Raw genomic sequence first — 19265 nt, 5'->3', positions numbered from 1 at the left:
CCTTTCCCTTAGCACCAGTGTAGGGTAGCAAACCGGACGTTTTCCTGGTTGACCTCCCTGCCTTTCCTCGTCTTGCTCTCTCTCTCTCTCTCTCTACTCTCATTTTCCATGGCAGCCAGCGTTCCGAGGTGATTGGCGAGTGTACGTCACGCAGCATGGTCCCATGGCCTCGAGGGGCGCTGCCAAAAAACAAGGCGCAAGGCGAGTCCTGACACGCGAAACAGAACGATATGCATAACCCGCAGCTGCGACGCGTGTATAGCTGAGCGATTTCGTTTTGAACGATGTGTCCGTGTGCGTGCGCGTGTCACACGCGCTTTTTCCCACAGGTGTCCACGTCGAGTGCCTTTTTTTTTTTGTGTGTGTGTGACGGAAGCTATCATTTCAATGAGCATCCAACGAGATCGGCCACAAATCATTCTCGTAGGTGCTTCCCGCTGTGGCGCCACAATTTACGAGTCATCTATATACGTCCGTGCGCTGATGTAATGACGCGATTTATGTCGCGTCCTGTTCATCTGCACTCCCTCTTCTCGTTATGCAGACGCACGTCGGAGTGCTACACGCCCTCCCAAACAACAGCTAGCGATGCTGCATCTATTGGCACGCCTCTGAATGATTAACAATAAATAAATGAATAAATAATGAAATAAGAAATATTATAAGAAATAAGAAATAATAAAATACGAAATAAAGGAGCACGATTATGCGATTATTACGATCATCGTCGTATCGCACGTGGTAAACCCGCGATGAGATAAGGCGCGAACCACGACAAAGCCGAGGTTTTGTCGCATTAAGCACAACCTTATCGTTCTACTGCTGTACCGCTTCGACCCAACAGAGCATGCGCATTCGGCGGTATCGGCAACGGCATGCAGAACGGTAACGCCGTGCCAAAATTCGCTATTCACCAAGTCAATGGAGCCACATTCGGTCGCATTCTTGCGTAGCAGGCCTGCCGTTACGGTATATTGCCGACAGACTAAGCTACCTTGGAATTTGAAGTATCGTGCAGTTGAATCCAGAAAAGTATAGTACGCGTGCTTTGGCGAACATACTAGAAAAAAAATGTTTGAACACTGAAGACGTTGACTGCTTGTTGAGCGTTCGCACACATTTATTTTTCTGTACAGACGCTGAGAACAGGCACCCTACTCTTTAATTGCAGCAATAACGACCTCTGCCGCAAAGAGATATCTGTTCATCAAGTTTATTAATGAAATATGCGCATAACGCGGGCCTAAATGTCGGTTGGTATTATTTACTGGTTCTATAAGTATATAGCCGGTTTCCGCGTCAGCGCAAATAGAACCGTATAATCAGCCTGTGACAAGAGACAATGTACGAAAAATCGGCCAGCGACACTATTCGTATTACTTGGGTCGGAGTAATTAGTATCGTCCTAAAATATATGCAAGTAAAAAAAAAAACGCGAAATTACTGTTGTCAATACTACCATCGTAAAGACGCTCTAAATATCGGGCATTTAACGATAAATTTGCGAAAGCTGGTAGGCATGCTTAAATTGCAGCGTGCGCACTTGCTGAGTATACGGCAGATTACGGTAGTACGGGAGCTAATTCAATCCTCAGGCCACGATGCTATGTACAGAACCGCAATGGTACGTTAACTGCGCAACGTTTGACTTCGACATGCCCCAGACAGCTGTTAACACTAACTAGCACTATACGCTATAAAGCGTTCGCCAGTTCCGGTGGGATGAAACACACCGTAAACCACGTGCATCCCAACTTCAGTGGAAAAAGGAAAAAAAAAAAAAAAACGGTCAGTGATAGTTTGGTGCAATGGGCACAACGACCCGAAGTCAAGCCATCAGTTGTATACCGGGGGTCAATCTTATGATGAGACAGTGTCCAATTTCCGAAGTGAATCCGCTTCTGCGCGTCTGCAGCGGATGTCCGCCATCTGCTTTACGCATGCGCTGCGACAAAGACAGCTCGCGATAAATGCGCTGACGAATGCGAAGTTGAGGACTGACCGACGCGGCGGCTGCGAACGGTGGTTGATGGACAATGCATTCCGTAAGTCGCTGATGCAGTGTCTACGTGAAACGAGCCTCCGAGCTTACACCTAATTTCATTCCAAGATTATGCCGCGTGCCAAGACGGGCGAACGAAAAAAAAAATGGTATAAATGAAAATTAATAATGGTAGTAAGTGCACCTGCTGTCAAGAGGACGCGCGGAGGTAACGGAAAGACGTTTTACCGAAGAAAGATAAAAAATGTAAGTAAACTTACCGCTCACTGTGCTGACATACGTATTAGAAATAAGGAGCGAAAAAATACATGCAAGGCGTCCCAGCAACCACAAACCAAGTATAAAAGAACAGTGAAACCCTCTACTATGATGCAAGCAACTGCACATATCGTTGGCAGCAACCTAAAGAAGCATCTCGTGTTCTTTTTTTTTTCTTCTCATTTAATTATTTTGTAAAGTGACTAACCGTTCAGTTATTATAGATATATGTTCACAGTATAGGTGTTAAGAGCGCCCTGGAAAACATCAGCTTCAATTGTTCGCGGCGCTCTAACGCCCCGTAGCCCCGGACAGGGGGCCGGAATGAAATCTCTCTCTCTCTCTCTCTCTGTATATATATATATATATATATATATATATATATATATATATATATATATATATATATATATATATATATATATATATATATATATATATATCTTTTGCACGAGCAGGCAAAGTTATAAAAAAGGCAGTAAGAGTTAAGTACAGTAAACTGGGTTTAACCGAGCCCAGCAGCCTATACCCCACCACTGCCGAATGGCCAATGAGGATAGCTTGAGCCCCACTTCTTCATGCAAGACCGCAGCCGCCCCCGCTGTTGTGAAAGTAACGGGAAGAGTGAGAGAGATGGAAGGAAGGCGGGCATTTTAAGCATTCAAGGGTTAGGTTGGCTACCCTACTCTGGGGGAAGGCAGAAGGGGAATAGAAAGCTGTGTGTGTGTGTGTGTGTGTGTGTGTGTGTGTGTGTGTGTGTGTGTGTGTGTGTGTGTGTGTGTGTGTGTGTGTGTGTGTGTGTGTGTGTGTGTGTGTGTGTGTGTGTGTGTGTGTGTGTGTGTGTGTGTGTGTGTGTGTGTGTGTGTGTGTGTGTGTGTGTGTGTGTGTGTGAGCGAGAGACAGACAGAGAGAACGGGAAGAAACAAAAGAAAGCGTCGGTTTTAAAAAAAAAAAATTCGCGCACTCGAGGCTACCGCCACATCCCAAAACACTGTTCAATACCGTCCGACGAAGTAACGACATCGATAGACCTGAGAGCTCCCTGAATCTAGGAAGAGGTGTTTTATTTTCTTGAATACGATTTGTCCCAGTCAAGACCGCGTGGCGGTATTACATCACAGCCTATGCCGACAGGCACGCCGAGATACGGAGAAAGCCCACACCAGCCACAGCTATACGTAATAAATAGAGACACGCTTTCGAGACGTGTCTCGGTTTTCCAGGCAGTCGCGGACCGCGGGTAAAGGCGCACGCCATTCGGCCATCGGGGCCGCTTCTTCCAGTTTTCCACACCCGCTCTTAGCTCAGCAGCAGGGCGTTAACTGCTCCCTCCCCTCTCCCCCTCTCTATCTTACTCTCTGGCTTTTGGGAACAAAAAAGGGCGCGGCTACCACGTCTTCAGCCCCACACGTGAGCCGAAGAGGTCGCGTGCTGCTGGGCGTGGGGTGTGGGGACGTTCCGTCGGGCTGTCCCACCCGACGCGTCACAAGAGACGCGCCGCGTTTCCCGGGACGCGGATGTACACAAGACTTGACGGCGTTACATGTGCTGCGTTCACGTAAACAGTAAACACTGACACGTAATCGCAAAACGTAGGGTCGGGAGCTTTACCACAGTAAACAAAAGAGCGCTTGCCACCCGATACAGTTCAGTGGTGCATTCTCGCATAGCTTGTAGGTATACAGCAGACGTACTCCCTAATCGCGGTCGTAGGTCGTCTGCTGCTGTCGATACGGCTCGGCATCTGGGACATGGTGGAACACTGCTCTGCGAAGCATTACTACGGACAAAGACGTGAATAACTAGGACGCTACATACCATAACGAGCCAACAAACAAGTACACCGAGGACAACACAGCGCACACAGCTACATTGATGCCTCCAGGCAGCACGTGTGGGTTTATTGACCGGCTGCCTTCAACTGAAAAGATCACGTACTCGTGACGCCTGCGGCAGAAAGGATGTTCCTCATGCGCCGCCAAGGTCTGTGAGTGGTGGCGCTGGCTAACACTCCCAGGGTTAGTTCTAATCGTAACACATAAATTGGATGGGAAGACGGCGCCGCGGTAGCTCAATTGGTAGAGCATCGCACGCGTAATGCGAAGACGTGGGATCGTTCCCCACCTGCGGCAAGTTGTTTCTTCATCCACTTTCAATTCCATTAATTTATAATTTCTTTATTGCAATTAGTAAGTACAAGTAATTTCCTCTGTGTTGTCCTTGGTGTATTTGCTTGTTGGCTACTTATGATATGAGTAATAAAAGTCGGGCCCCTCGGTTAACTGTCTTTCTTATCGTTTAGGGCGCTACATAGACACGCATGAGACACATACTGCGCTTAACGCGCCTCTATACTGTCCCGGTTGTTCATGCCGCTGCCTACATAATACTGCTTCGCAGCGCAGTGTTCCACCATGTTACAGAACCAATAGAGCATATTAATGACATCTACAAGTGAGGGAACGAGCGGTCTCGTGCGCATGCGCACTGGCTTAGACTGCGTAGAATGTACAGCGGACTAAACATTCTGCAAATATTGGACGACGCACGAGCGCGATCAGCTGGGAGTACATCGGCTAAACACACAAACTGAGACATGTAGTGTGCGACTAGCCAGAGTGTTCTGCCGGCACTGACGTGTTCGCTTGCGTGTTTGCTTGCTGTCTTAAAGCCTGTGATTTGTTCATTCCCATAACACAACTTTGACCGATGGTGGAGGGAACACGCGTGTACATCACTGCAGCCAGAAAGTATGCAGTTACGCGGTAATAAACCCGAAACTGCGCGCGAAACCATGCGCGGAACGCCAAGCCCGTGCCGTATAAGGAGATGGTGCAAATTACCATGATGCCCCGCAACGTTTCATTCAAGAATTTCGCTGCCTCCATCCAACAAAAGCACCGCGACGGGTTGGACTCAGACGCACGTGCGGCCAAAGTGTTCACTAACGATACGCATCTCCGTCGCTTATCTTTCTTTCTCTCCGGCTGCAAACCTAAACCCAGATTGCTCAGACATTCCAGGACTGCACAGATGGCTAAACGACAAGCAGTTTAAAACGATGTCTGTCTACAGGTTATATAGTTCGGCGTTGCTTAACCAGGGCCCAGATTGTTCAGACATTCGAGGACGTACTGCACAGATGGCTAAACGTGAGCAGTTTAGAATGATGTCTGTCTACAGGTTAAATGGTTCGGCGTTGCTTTACAAGGGCCCATTTAGCGGCCCCGAAGAAGAGTCGAGATTCAGTCTTTAGAGTGCGAGCCTTCGAAAGTCGGGCGCCGAGACAACGGCGTGTCAACCTCTGTCCTCATTAGGACGATAGACGCTGGGAGCTCTCGCGAGACAGCTGTCAGCCCCTCACTGCCCCGCTTCGCAGCCATACTTAGTGCGGGACGTTGGCGAGAACGACGTAGCGTGCTGTGCCTCGCGGAGCACAGACGACCTCCAGGGCGTGACATCACGAAGATGCGACGGCGCGGCCGTCACGTATACCGTGCGGGGTGTAATAAAGCTTATCGCAAACTCTAATAACGCAAATTATGTATTTGAGGGCACGGCTAATAGTTATTGGTGCAAAACAATCATTCCATTCTGCCGGTGCAGACTATAGAGGTGGGCGAATATAGACTTTTTTTTTTTCGAATACGAAACGAACAGGAATAGGCAAACGAGGACGCGTATACTTACAGCAGGAACATTCATTTCGACATAACTATGTACCATGCTTTTACTAACTAGTGAAAAAAAAAGGGATGCGCAAATTTCACGGACAATTGGGATCGGTTTTAAACGCAATATGACTAATTGTCCACAAATGAACTGCACCATCAGCCTCTCAACAACTTTCAAAGCTGGTTGCAAACGAGATTTCCAAGAAAGAATGTCTGGTGTAGCTTACGGGAAACGCTAAGCATATGGTTGCCAAAAAGAGAAAGAAAAACGAAGTTGTGAAAAAAAAAAGAAGCTCCTGAAGGATTTACGTGCTGTACGCAGAAATATGCAGAGCCTCCTCACGGAGTAGTTTGCTCTAAAGAAACGAGATGGCGCTACCGGCGCTGCGCCGCGCGTTGCCTCAGGCGAACGCGTGCAAAAGAGCACAAATGCGGAACCATTCTCACCTCCCACTGTACGATCAGGTGTAGGAAATGCAACTGGGCGATCGCTAACACACTGTGCATCATTCGTGCACAATGTGGAACGGAAGAGGGAAGACATGCGCAGTAGCTGGGTGCAAGAATAGTGGCTGGCTCGTAGAAGACTGGAATGAATCTGTGTGGTAAGTTCCCGGACCACTGGCTACACAAGCAGTGCCTGTCTTATCGGCCCTCTACGATATGCAGCTTTCCTCGAGGATTAAAACAAAAAAAAAAAATCACCCATCCGCCAACGTTGTATCGCAAACCTCCAGAGAAAGGACTTCCTTCAACCACGTAACGTCGGCAAGAGCGAGTACTGCTCGTTACGCAGTGACACAGGAGCAGCGCCGTTTCCTGGCATAGTTTCCTCGCACGTTATCTACACCTATCCACCCAACACACACTCACTCTTACGCCAACTCTGTCGCTCACGTATCAAGAATAAGTGAATGGAATCAACAGGAAGCGTGGGTGACGATCTATACAACCGACAGCACGGAAATTTTCGAAGCTGAACACTTCATGACGGTCCAAAGAGTAAGCTAGTGACTCACTATAATACGTCTTTGCTACAATTAAGCTATCACAAAGCACGGACAATCTACGTTCCAAGCGCAAATTGCGCGTAGCAAGCATAAATCTACCGCAACTGATCACACCCCGCGAGCGATTAGGCAGAAAATAAACGACCTAGCGACCACACCGAGGAACGTTACTAAGTCAGAAACATAACAAACCGCCCCCTTCTAAGCGATCGGCAACTAAAAAACGAAGAGAGAAAGGCACTATAATTCTGATTAAATTCAGAAGCGAAAAGTTTGGACTGATTGGAATACATTTCGAATACAAGCACCGTCGTGTATCGTTTTGGTCGCGTCGTTTGGACAAGGCGTATGAGCTCAAAAAGATCTCACATGTCCTCTAACGCTGCGGCCAAATCTTCGTGCCGTCCGCTTAGCCAGCGTTTACGATATCCGCAAACACAGAATGTCTGCTGAGCCCCGCCTGCACTGTAGACACGGAGGCAGCTGAGGTAACCAATGGACGCGTAATCACGTGATCAAACTTGGAGCCGCCCATGGGATCGCCGTGAAAAGGGACTACAAAGGTGTCTATTGGGAGGATAACATCACAGTTTGTAGCTTAAGATAAAAAACCTGCTACATGACTAGACTGCCAAAACACTAAATGATAAGACTACAAGGAAGAAAGATCGCAGGTGGTCATGTAAGCTTCGGACGCAAAATCGAAAAAAAAAAGGAGCTTGCACTACCCGTTTCGTTAGTACGCTGCTTCGAAAACTTTAGTCGTTGTCTCACCTTTTCATGCTTTGTGATTCTTGGTTTAGCAGGCCCAGAACAGTATAACCCGATCTTACCAGGCGCTCGTTGCGAAATATTTGGTTATCCTCCATGTACGAACACTGACGAATAGTTCATTTTCGCATGCGAATAGTTACGCAACAATCGATTCGTATTCGAAACTTCAAATATTCGCCTGCCCCTACTACGGACGCCAGGGGCGGTAGCTTGGAGGTAGACAAAGAAGCTTAAGAAGCTAAGAACCACGAAACGAGCGATGGAAGGGGAAGTATAGTAGGCGCAACGTTAAGAGACATGAGGACATCGGCTTGCATAGATAGCAAACGGGAGTAGCCGATACTTACAGTTGATATCAAAAAGGCGGAAATGGAAGTTGGGCGGGCCACGTAATGCGATAGCGGCAGATTACTGGCGGTCTATTAAGAGTAACAAGAATGGCTCCCGATTAAGCTGACTGTGGGGCGAGGCATTTGTCCTGCTGTCGACATAAAAATGAGGTCGTCTGCTGAGCGCCTTGCACGGCCCGGTGTAACGGCGCAGCAGAAGGCCAAGCGAGCCGAAGACAGTGCCGAACCGACACGATGTCCCGCTCCCACGTGACCACCTTCCGCGTCATGACGGATGGAGGAAAACGAAACCTAAAGATGCTTTCGTATGAAGAGCAGCTACAGTAAGTTATTTCGAGGCTCGTTTCTTTTAAGGTGTTTCCGAGGTAGAGCGCCTTCAATTGACGCACAAAAATGCAAAGCCGGAACTGTCACGTCAGTATACAACCCTGTAACGCCCAACATCTGTGTCACTATATGCTACTCTGAGTTTGTTACCTCGAAAAAAATATGATTTAGGCACAGAAAACTTAACGCATAAGGTTGTTGAGGTGGTGGAGCTCATAAATGCTCAACGCGAACGCTAAATGTTCAACGAAATACTCAACGAAAGCTAAACGGACCCACAAATGGGTTGTTGAAGTGTGGTGAAGCCTATTTTCCATTACGGAGAGTCCAACGACCCACTTACTAACCAATTATATACGCTATACAAAAATAAGTTTTCATTAATTCACATTGCGCCTGTCTTCTGCCATACAAAGGTACTCTCTTCGTGGTCCCAAATAAAGATGAATAAGTAGTTGGACTTTTTTTTTTTTCTTTTCGACGTCGAACTGTGTTCTGGCATCGTCACCGGGCTGACCACTCTCAGAACAGAGACGACGCGGCTTTTCTCCGTCGCTGCACTTTTCTCTCCTCAACTTCCACGGGACGCGAGGCTAGCGCTGCTACGTTCGTACGACGTGAAATCGGGAGGCAAAGCGTACGCGGCAACCTCCGCGTGAACTGGTTTACAAAGTGCAGCTTAATCGAAGAGACCGACAGAGGGCTCCGCGCGATCCCGCTGACCTCATACGCCGCGGTAGAGTAGCAAAACAAGTAAGGCTGAGTTACGTCACGCTCCGTCACCCCGTGCTGTCTCACTGCGCTGTATAGTTACGTGCAGCGCAGCGGACGCTACGGGTCGCGCTACTGCAGCCAACCGGGAACGAGGACCGTAAGGAGGACGGGTGGCACATCGTGCACCGCTAATCGAGGGGTGCGGGCCCTAGGCGCAAGGCTCAATAGGTAAGCCCTTCTCCCATCCAGCTCTGGCAAGAAGATGAGCATCATTGATAAAAGAGATAAAGTTTAATTATATCTGGAGAAATTAGCCCAGCACGGCATGCCTGACATGCTACACCAGGTGAGAGGGTGAGAGGTTTAATTATTTATTATCCATGCCTACATCGCCAATAAGGCATTACTGTACGTGGGGTGTAGTTACAAGACAAAATTGGCATATTGTTCAAATCTTAAAACAAACACGAGGAATAAACGTGAAGTAAACATTTAGCAGTCATAAATAATAAAAATAAACAAGCATAAGGGATGAAAGAGAAAGCGTGACAGAAACGAAAGGCACCCCGCGCGTTAACACACAGGCTAACATAAATGCCCTCACAAAAAACACACAATAAATATTTACACAGAGCGGCTGACGCAACCCGTAAGGAAGGATTGGCAGCACTGCACGGATTTGGTGAGACGAAGCGTAGCTTCCCCTACGGCGGCGCAAAAAAAAAAAAAAAAGAAGAAGAAAGAAAGAAACAATTAGAAACGGCAGGCAGAAGGAGTGAGCTTATTTATCGGTACGCGCGCGAAGGAGGAAAGCACAAAGTGAAATCGTACACAGCTGGAACCGTTCGCTGCAGCCGTTCCAACCCATCCTCGCGGCACAAGATCGCCGCTTCCGCGCAGAACCGCCCTCTCGCGGCCTGCAGGGGCCACAGGCGGTAGTGCCCCTGGATATCCCTCCCGTACAAGAGGAACCCCAACAGTGGGGGGGAATCAAGGAGGGCCTCCCCGGCATTAAACGCTGCCAACGCCTACGATACACTGCAGACCTCTCGACGTTGGTGCTATATAACGCGCCCGAAAGCCTCTCGCACGTTTTCTGCGCCACGCGGGGCCGGGCGGCAACGATCTTCACGGGTCTTCAAAGAATCAACTGCGGCCACCTCACGCGGTCGGAGGCCGAGCTCGACCCCAACCCAGGGCGTGTTTGCGTCGGACACCTCCGCGGAAAGACGGGGAAATTCGGCGCGCGCATACTGGCAACTCGAAAAAGAAAGAAAGACAAACGTAAAGCGCGGTGAAAAGGAAAAAAAAACGCGCCGTCCATCCCACTCGGGTGTAGGGGGGTGGGGGGAGGAACAGAAACGCGAATCGGTGCCATTAAGATGTCTATCGGGGGGCAGACAGGCGTGATCGTTCCATCTACGATGACCGCAGGCAACGGAAGGCACCCAAGGTGCGCCGCGGGCTGCTGCACGCGAATCGCAATTTGCCCAAATGGAAAGCCCTAATAGATGCCGCCCCCCCCCCATCTGTACGAACACAACCTGCCGGATCACCGCGCAGGGGCTAATCGCGCCTACGTCACTACATACGGCTCGGCATCGCGTATAGACGAGGCTACTCTTTCTTCCATTATTGGCCTCGGTGGGAGGCTTGATGAACAAGCGACGAACCGAAACAAGAGATGCTCGTTTAGAACTTCCGGCCGCGTAGGCAGCGTGCTCGTGCGGTTTGGTTGTTGCGCGCACTATGCGCCCGAACGAACTCGATTCAGGTAACGGCCGAGATTCTCGCTTACAGGGAGATATATGGGCTGGATGAGTTGAAAGTGAGGGAAGCTCACAGTAAAATTGATTATGACAAAAGACTGAGGAATATGCAAGAAAGTAAGTGGGCTGGGATAGTGTTGAGGTATCTGTACAGGAAAGACATTGATTCACAGTGGAGGAAAAGAACTAGGAAGCTTACCAGCAAGTATTCGGCCTGTAGGGTGGGCAACACGGCAACAAAGAACGTCAAGCCGAAAGTCAGAGAGGCTAAAATAATCTAAAAAAAATTATGGGGTTTTACGTGCCAAAAACACTTTCTGATTATGAGGCACGCCGTAGTGGAGGACTCCGGAAATTTCGACCACCTGGGGTTCCTTAACGTGCACCTAAATCTAAGCACACGGGTGTTTTCGCATTTCGCCCCCATCAGAATGCGGCCGCCGTGGCCGGGATTCGATCCCGCGACCTCGTGCGCAGCAGCCCAACACCATTGCCACTGAGCAACCAGGGCGGGTTAAAATAATCTCATGGGTGGCGGCAATGGAAAAAAAAAGAAACCGGCCATGAGTAGCTAGTTAAGAGGAAAAAAAGAAATCAGGAAAAAACAATTTATGATAACTCAAAGGGAAGCTCATTACTTTTCCAAACGAGATCAGGATGCCTTAGAACACGCACTTATAAATCGAGATATAACAAGGAAGAAGCATGTGCTTTCTGCGGTAAAGCTAGGGAAACTATGGAGCATGTTTTATTATATTGTTAAGATATCTGCCCAGCGGTTGATTTAGGCATCTCTGGCCTCCTTCAAGCCCTCGACTTCAGCGAGAGCAGGGGGAAAGTAAACATGTCCGCAGTAGAGATTAGTAAGTAAGAGGCTACTGGAAGATTAGTGGAAGCAGGGAAGTGTACGAAAACAAAGTTCACAATGGGGGGGGGTCAGGAAATTCGGTTATGAGAATTCCCCCCCATCGTGATTTTTCTTTCTCTTTTAACCTAGGTAGGGTATTAGGCAGTATAATAGCAAGAGCTTGGTGGCGCCACCCACCGCCCCGTTCCAAAGGGGAAGCTCGTAACATCCATCCATTCCATCCATCCACGTGTTTAGATGCGTGCACTGCGGCACCAAGAGGCACGCGCCGCTTCTTCAACGAAAGTGAACCGAAACTCGAAAGCAATAATCATTACAGGGCCGCTCCCAACGGCCTTCTTTACTTTTACCGTCCCGAAGCCCACCATGCCATCCACGTGAGAAGAAAGAAAAATACGATAAAAACACCGACATTAAGGCGCCTCGAAGAAAGGCCTCGATGACCGCTGAGCTGTAAGCCCCGCGCCACGATGATCGCTGAAGCAGTAAAGTCATCACGACCGTATAAAAAGGGCCGTCTCAGTCATCGCAAACATCTATAACGGTTTATAACGGTGCTTGCGCAGTGTGTCGCTAACGGTCTTCGCCGGTGTCCGTCAAAGGCCGGCAGACAGCGACGGCGCAAACACGCCAGCGCGCGGATAAATAACCGACCGTGTAGACACTGCGCGCGAACGCAGACGCAAGAAAAAAAAAACCTGCTCTGTCATACAAACAAGCAACGCGATAGCATGTACGTCGGCCGGTATCAGTTAGCTGCACCGGATCGTACATTATTATCGCGTACGCCAACAACTCCGGCCACTCCCCACCTCCCCTTAGTTTTTATGACGCAGCCGATGAGGCAAGACGTATAGTGATAATCGCGTCGTACGGTTTTTTTTTCTGGAGAGAGTCGCCGTCAATATTGTGTTGCTTCGACTGGCGTCCGCTGCTCTGGGACACGCGGACGGCTCGCAAACATCCGGATGGCAAAAAACGCCGCTGCTCTGTTTACAGAAAGACGCCGACATATGATAAGAAAGCGCCGTCTGCAATAATATTAACAATGTCAAACGGGCTACAACGCACGAATGCGTGTTTAACTGTCCCTTTCGAAGCTTGCCGAAGTGTTGAAGAAACGGGGATTCATTATTAACTTTAACGTACTAACGGGAAGGAGAAGAACGTAACCGTTCGAGTTTCTTTCTTCAATTTGTGTTATCAGATTACGCAATCGCTAAATTCAGACCTCACTTTTACGGGAGACGTCACTCCCTGCTAATGAAAGGCCGTTGAAGCTCCGGGATGGCTGAGCACAAGCGGAATGCTTCTATTTCTAAAGCCGCCGACTGCAATCATTTCCCTCGGTGCATATTTAGCGCACACCAATCATTGGCACGCAAAGCGATCGGATATTGTGAACGTGCCGGACGCTAAACGCGCATTTGCATATGGTCGAGGTTTCCCCACCGTAGGCACCGAGAAAAAAAAACTGGAGCATGTAACGGACAACAGACGAAAACGACACTAAAACGTGGTTGAAATTGAGATTCCAGTTGATGACACGCAATAATGATGAATTGATGTTGATGGATTGATGACACGCAATAAGGTGCCATCGCCATTACTAGGAAGTCTCTTACGCAAATGATAGACCTCTCCCATCTCATCACGCTGATGGTTACGCAAGTGTTTCTTAACACGTTACGTTCGGTCGCCGCTGAGACTTCGCCGCGATACAAAGAGAAATAAAAGAAAAATCTGAATCGTTCCATCCATTTTTCTGAAAATCGTGATGCAACGCACACAAAAAAGGTGCTGTATTTAACTGGACCAAGCATCCTCGATGACAGTCGCGAAAGTAGCGGCGTTTGGGTGGCATCTTGAAGAACGTCGACAAATGCACGTAGATAAAATTACATAAATGCGCAATAAATATGCGAGTGTCACAATTACGGGAAGGTTATTTTTCTTTTTTTTTTTTAATACTAATCAGTTACACTACCCAAGAGAGGATATCTCGCTTTCTCTCTCTACCACCCCCCTTTCTGAAGAAGCGCTTAACCTTGAAACGCGACTGGAATCAAGTTTCCTTCTTTTTTTTTTTTATGGCGATACCGACTAAATCTCGTTCGGCGCATTAAAATTCGCCGCGGCACCGCAGTCGCCATACCAATGTCACGAAACGATCAAGGACGTGAACCGAGAAAAACCGAAAAGCCTTCCCGGACCGCGAATTACGAGCCGACGCTACCGCGAGGTCGACTTCGCCACTGAGCGCGAACATTCGGTGCGTTGCCGAGAAGCTGCCTACGGGACGAACGAAAGTAGCGTCCAACGGAAAACGAATTGGACATCCCGACGCTCTTTCTCGAACCAACAACAATGCTACACTGTAAAGGATTGCTCGAAGACTGCAAGGGTGACGTGGTCAGCACCGTGCCGGCATGACCGCTCGCGACGACATGCAGACGTGGAGCAGACGACAGATGCTGCCCACGCCAGAAGGAAGAAAAAAAGAACCCGCCGCTCGCCTGGCGGCGTTGGAGTTGCTGTGGTAACGCTATGCTTGAAAACAACCAACGACAGCAGCGGGCGATAGGATTAGATTAAAGGGAAAACAGTGAACACGGTGCTCACCTCGTGCTTTAACGGGCAAGACGGCTTTCGAAGGGGCGGGCACGCCGTCGATGAGGCGCCGGCACGGCGGGCCGAAGTCGTCCCAGCCGCCGAAGAGCACACAACACAGCACCACACGCGCGGAGCGAAAACACTCGAACGCGCACCCACTCTAGAGCGAGGCAGGAGGCGTCCGGGCGCTCGCACTGCTGACGCCGACCTCTGCACGAGGGTCGGGAGGACACCTACACGTTCACAGAGCCACGGGAGCCGATGCAAATCGCGCGCACGGCGCGGCGAAAGTGCAGCGAAAGCTGGCGGCGCAGGGGGGCGTTAGGCCTAGCGAGCGTCCACGGAGCGCGGGGCACGCTCGCCGTCGACGAGCAGCCGGCACGCACTGAGGGACAACGGCGGGCGAGCAAGCGGCCGCCGCGGCGGCGTCATCCACGGAGGCGTTGCCGACCGGCCGGTCTCTGAGAGGGCGCCACCGTACGGAGCGTCGCGTCGCCACTGCCGCCGCCGCAGCTCCGGTGGCGGTCCGCGCCGTCTGCTTCCGTACGCACGCAGCGAAGCAGACGACGCGCGGGTTTTTGGCGCTGTAGCTACGGTCTGTTTGCGAAACGGCCGATTCGCGAGCTACATTTTGGCGAAAGTGGGCGCGCTGGCGCGCTCCATTTATTAAATTCCGATAAGAGCAGCAGCGCGGCTCGAGGATTGACTTCCTATACGTCGCGGAGGCGGAAACGCGGTTTATGAAGGAGGCAACGACAAGAGCAAGGCGATTGAGCACCATGAAGAAAACGCGGAAAAGGAAGTTCGTATAAGACGTAATAAACGGAAGGCAGGTAGCAGTAAATGGGCTGCCAAGAAGCAGGTCGTCAAGAAAGTCTCCAAAACGTATCGAAGCAGGTCGAAACCGACAACGCAGCTTAGAAACTTGAGTACTTAACAAAAGAGAAATAATTCCCTATTCGCGCTCCACTTCAATCAGCCAGTTCGAGAAGTTCTTCGCCCTATGTTAAAAACTCTGAAATTTTGCCCGCTTGTTCGCAGAGTTATCGCGAAAAAATAAATAAATAAAGGACACAGTCAACTCTGCATGCAGAAGTTATACCATGATCACGATTTTTTGGTACTCAAACGACTCTAGTTGAATTTCGCACACCTGATTTCACGCAGCATAGGAACGCACAGGCATACTGAGGCGTGAAATGACAAAGACTGGTAAAGTGGTAGCCGACAACCTTTGCTTTAGCAAGTATGCTGTTGTGTTCTAGAAAAATAACATTGGGAAGAGAAACACAAAAGGAAAGTCAGTGAGGTTTTCAACTGGTTTGCCTCTACTCTGGGATTAAGCCTGGGGGATGTTTGCTCAATCGTCCAGGAATGCAGGCCTGATTGAGCCAAACCGCCTGGCCTGTTAAATTTGCATCTCTCACTTTCTCTCCATTTATTTAGCACTTTTCAATTTATTATTACTCATTCTTAGCCTTTTTCCCATGTTAACATGTCCTTTCGCCTTTCCATAACATTTACTCAATATCAGTCCTAAAGAAGCTGTTGAAAGTAGCAAAATATAAACAAACCGAAGCATCATGTTTACAACCATGCAACTCCGCAACAAGTAAATCATGTTACAATTTCGTAAACAGCGCCTATTCAGCCATCTCTAAAGCTGATACAATTTATGTATTAAACACCGCTCTGAAACATGCCACTACGTAATTTCTGGTTATGACTTTCGCCATAACATTTTCGATATTTAATGCCATCCCGGAAGCGGAAAAACTCATGCCGACCGTCGCCAAGCTCGCGCAAGAACTCCACAGAGAAAATATGCCAGTCTACCCACCACACTACACACAGATGCCGCGCGGTACCCCCAAAAAGCAGCCATGACGGCTATAGCGTTGTCGACTATAACCTACAAGAGGTGGTCTCGATGACGGTCCGCACTGCCAGCGCCCTCTAGCGGAGGAGAGAGCCATCGCCTTGGCCATCACCTCCAGTCTGACCAACGAGTACGTCACAATTATTACTGACTCCCAGGCAGGTTGCTGTAGTTACGCGAGAGGCAGAATATCTTCAATCGCCCACCGACTCCTCAAACAAGCCTCCCAATTCCCGGACGTTGAAATGGTGTGGACTGCAGGACACGAGTCCCTCCGTGGAAATCAGCGTGCGCACGCTGTAGCCCGAGCTCATGCCTCCCGGGCGCCACAAGAGAGGGATACGGCCGCATCCATGGAGCCCGTACCTTTACAATACAACGCCATACTACAACGCCACAGATTGAACAGACGACAATACCCACCTCCACAAAAGACCCTCTCACGTGAGGACGCCGTAACATAGCGACAATTAGAAACCAATACATACCCCCATTTAAGCAGACTACACGTAATACACCCTACACTATATTCATACAAATGTCCCTTTGTAATGATTACGCCTCCCTATATCACACCACATGGGCGTGCCCCAACGTGAAGGCAGCCCCGCAAATACCCAACCTCACACCCGAGCAGTGAGAGGCCGCGCTGACTAGTTCGAACCCTCGTAACCAGCAGCAAGTGGTGCGGCGGGCCCGGGAGACAGCAAGAGCCGCAGGAGCCCTAGACTGAGGGTGCCTCCCACACAAGCAGAAAGACACCTGCTTGTCCTTTCTCTCTTTTTTTTTAAATAAATGTTTCTCCTACTCCTCCTACTCCTCCTCCTCATGCATCCTTTTCGGCAGCTCGAAATGCTCTAACATATGCTGTTTACAAAAATGCAATACCTGTTTATGGTGCAGAGCTGCTGATTTGTAAACTCTTAGTTACATTTTCTTTTAAAACTCGCTTACATGCGATCATCTTTCATGAAAAACTTGAGGTCATGCCCTATATCGAAGTTCCACCGGATTACGGCGCTAAAGCTCAGCTTTATCTATTAGATGTAACAGAATTAATTGAAATCGGTTGACCGGTCGCTTAATGAGTTCATTTCTGCGTTTTACATGTATCTGAATAGGGGCATCGAAGCTCCCCCAAAGCTAAATCGTACTCTTAATATTGTCCCTAAGAATTAATCTAAATGTCTTTGTCCTTCCACCTCATCTTGAAAGAAACTGCGACGTGCTTTTTTACCTTCATTTTATTTGTAGTATCAAACAACTCATACTGTTGCCACAATCAAGTTTTTCTTTTGCTGCAGGTGTTCAGGCCAAAGCATCATTCATTGCCTGTAAAAACTCGAGTAATATTTCAAGTGGCTTCTCCGCACAAGGATCGTTATTACAGAGAAGCCAGCTTTAACAAACGTCTTTTCGAACGCCTATATGCTCCTGGCGAGGACCGAACAGGAAACACCCAAGAGGTTGCGGCGTTGGTGGCGTTGGTGGCACCGACAGCTTCGCACAGTCGGTGCGCAGCTGCGATTGTATATTTGCAGCTGATAGTAGCACGCGCACATGTGTCGTTTCATCGTCGTCTCAATCATGTGGCGCCCATATCTAAGGACATTTAAATACCTAGTCGTGTATATATGCAACTATCGATTTCGGACCCGCCATGTGAATCAGTTTTTCCCTGATGGTGCGCATTAAAGTACGTCATTTAGCTCAAAAACGAGAGAGAGAGAGAGAGAGAGAGAGAGAGAGAGAGACTAAGGACAGGCACACAACTTCGTAATATGCGGGCGCCGCCATCTCCGCTACGGCGATTGACCGAACTAAACAGTTTGCTCTGAAAAAAAAAAAAAATAACGCGTCAGGTATCACAGGCTAAACCCGAGTTTAAAGCCCGAACTATCGGCGCTCGAGTTTTATCCACCCCGACATTCGCGGGAGGCGGTGAAGCGTCGTTTTCCGATAGCGCTGTTGACGGAGTTGACGACGACTTCTTGCGGAAATGTCTCGCGAAACGCCGACACGTGTTGATCCGGACCAAGGAAAGGAGGCGTCCAACGTGAACTGGCCGCGGTTACGGCTGAACCGGAGCCATTAAAGCGGCCATTACTCGGATGGCCGCGCGACGGACGCGCTTAGCCAGCTCGACGACTTGCCGCGTAGGCCTGCCGAAGCCTTTGCTAAGCCTTGTCCCGCACTTGGACGGCCGGATCGGGCGATTACGAGCGTCCTGGCGCCATTCTGTGTCGACTGGCGTTTATCCGCTGTGCCTGGGACCAGAGCAATATGTGGTCGCAGGTCAGAAAAAAAAGTGTAGTAGGTCTTTGTTCGAAAAATCGGTGGAAAACACTAGGTTATTTAGGCATGAGAAGGGTTTTGAAACGAAGTTCTTGCAGGCCTGGATCCGGCGCTTATCGTTAGTTGGGCAAGGCGCCATCTGCGAAGGCGGTACTCATTGATCCCCTGAAATTATTGGCGCAGTGCGTGGTTTGAAAGACCACACGGCTGACAGGGAATCTCCAACACCCTAATAAATAGATGCCTTGTTCCAAGCTTCAAACAAGTTTATGAAAGGCTTCAGAACTCATCTGGTATACATGAAGTATAAAGTCCTTGGTGCGTTTTTTGCTATATATGCCTAAGCCCAAAAAAGAAGGGGAAAAAAGGAAAAGAAGAAAACATTCGTTCGTTGTTCAAGCGCAATAGAAGTTGATCGTGATTTGGGATTTATATATAGGAATAATTGTAGGTTTCTAGAAACTAATAGAAAAAGAAAAGCTGAACATACAAAAAGTAGGAAATTTCGCTATTGTTCTTCTGGGCTATGCAAAATACCTGTAGATTGCGGGCCTTTACCATTCAACTATAGTTTCTTATCTATTCAGTAGAGTTTCGAGAACACTTACAGTGGGACAACGACCCAAATACGAAGAGAAAGAAAAAGATTTTAAATATGGGAGAGTGCTGGTGCAAAAGAAAGAAAAGAAAGGAAAATAGAGCTTTCACTCTTTCTTCTAATAATCAACCTAT

At 48.9% G+C, this 19265-nt stretch overlaps 1 protein-coding gene and 1 non-coding gene across 3 annotated transcripts in view; one reads left to right on the top strand and one right to left on the bottom strand.

The window, feature by feature from the left end:
• Positions 1-14766, bottom strand: part of LOC142560729 (protein O-linked-mannose beta-1,2-N-acetylglucosaminyltransferase 1-like) — a 288835-nt gene extending 274069 nt beyond the window's left edge. For both annotated transcript variants that reach the window (XM_075673024.1, XM_075673025.1), the window contains exon 1: positions 14369-14766. The gene's annotated coding sequence lies outside the window, so the exon portion shown is untranslated. The remainder of the gene's footprint in view (positions 1-14368) is intronic.
• On the top strand, positions 4321-4392 carry TRNAT-CGU (transfer RNA threonine (anticodon CGU)). The gene has a single exon. It is a non-coding gene; the product is annotated as a tRNA-Thr (tRNA).
• Positions 14767-19265: the final 4499 nt, after the last annotated feature.

The sequence above is a fragment of the Dermacentor variabilis genome, chromosome 10 (genome assembly GCF_050947875.1).
Source record: "Dermacentor variabilis isolate Ectoservices chromosome 10, ASM5094787v1, whole genome shotgun sequence".
NCBI classification, from domain to species: domain Eukaryota; kingdom Metazoa; phylum Arthropoda; class Arachnida; order Ixodida; family Ixodidae; genus Dermacentor; species Dermacentor variabilis.
This window is presented reverse-complemented; position numbering and strand designations above follow the sequence as displayed.